At 78.6% G+C, this 859-nt stretch overlaps 1 protein-coding gene across 1 annotated transcript in view; it reads right to left on the bottom strand.

Annotated features, from left to right (window-relative positions):
* The window catches only part of GNB1L (G protein subunit beta 1 like), a 39,909-nt gene extending 39,502 nt beyond the window's left edge, over positions 1-407 (bottom strand). Inside the window, exon 1 of the mRNA XM_027689403.1 lies at positions 324-407. The gene's annotated coding sequence lies outside the window, so the exon portion shown is untranslated. The remainder of the gene's footprint in view (positions 1-323) is intronic.
* Between the last annotated feature and the right edge of the window lie 452 nt (positions 408-859).

Here is an 859-nt window from a genome sequence, read left to right as displayed (position 1 = left end):
CTGAGGGGCCGTGCGGGGCTCTGAGGGGCCGTGCGGGGCTCTGAGGGACCATGAGGGTCTCTGAGGGGCCGCTCGTGCTCTGCGGATCCACGCAGGGGGTGTGGGCTGTGACGCTGCCCCCGTTGCCGTGGCGACGCCCCGCGCGTGCGCGCAGCGCCACCGCCCCCTCCGGCCTGTGAGGCGGCGCCGCGGCAGCGACAGCGCGGCAGTGACAGCGCAGCCGTCCCGGCCCCGCGGCCGAGCGGGGGGTCCCCCGCGGCGATGGCGGCGCGGCCTGGTCCGTCCCCCCGCACCCCACCTCCCTCCCCTCCACCCCCGCTCACCCAGCGCCGGCGGGACGGGAGCGGCGCAGCGATGATTCGGCGATCCCCGCGGGAACCAGGCGGGCGCCGGGCCCCGCGCGTGACGTCACGGGGCCGGCGGGAGGCGCGCACGCGCAGTGTGGGCCCGGCCGGACCGGGGCCGGTGTGGGGAGCCCGGCAAGGGGATCCCGGCCAGGGGGTCCCGGGGCCGCTCAGGGGATCCCGGCCAGGGGGTCCCGGGGCCGGTGTGGGGATCTCGGCCAGGGGTCCCGGGACCGCTCAGGGGGTCCCGGTCAGGTGCCGGCGGCGGCACGGAGAGGCAGCGCAGCCGCAGGGTCCTACGAGGGGCCTCGCTCGGTAATCGGGAGGGCCCCGCCTTCACTGAGCGCGTTCCCGCTCCGTGGGGCCGGGCACGGATCCCGGGACACGCGGAGGACAAGGTGTGAGCCGGCTGGGCCGGGCTGGGCCGGTGCCATCGAGCGGTTCGGTCCGGGTGTGACGCGGGGGACTCCCCGCAGCTGCTGGGGGTGCTTTGGGCTCTCCCCCCCTGGGCTGTG

The sequence above is a fragment of the Neopelma chrysocephalum genome, unplaced genomic scaffold (genome assembly GCF_003984885.1).
Source record: "Neopelma chrysocephalum unplaced genomic scaffold, ASM398488v2 Primary Assembly neopelma1_77, whole genome shotgun sequence".
Classification (NCBI taxonomy): Eukaryota; Metazoa; Chordata; class Aves; order Passeriformes; family Pipridae; genus Neopelma; species Neopelma chrysocephalum.
The sequence above is the reverse complement of the archived record's forward strand: the minus strand, read 5'-3'. Positions and strand labels throughout refer to the sequence as shown.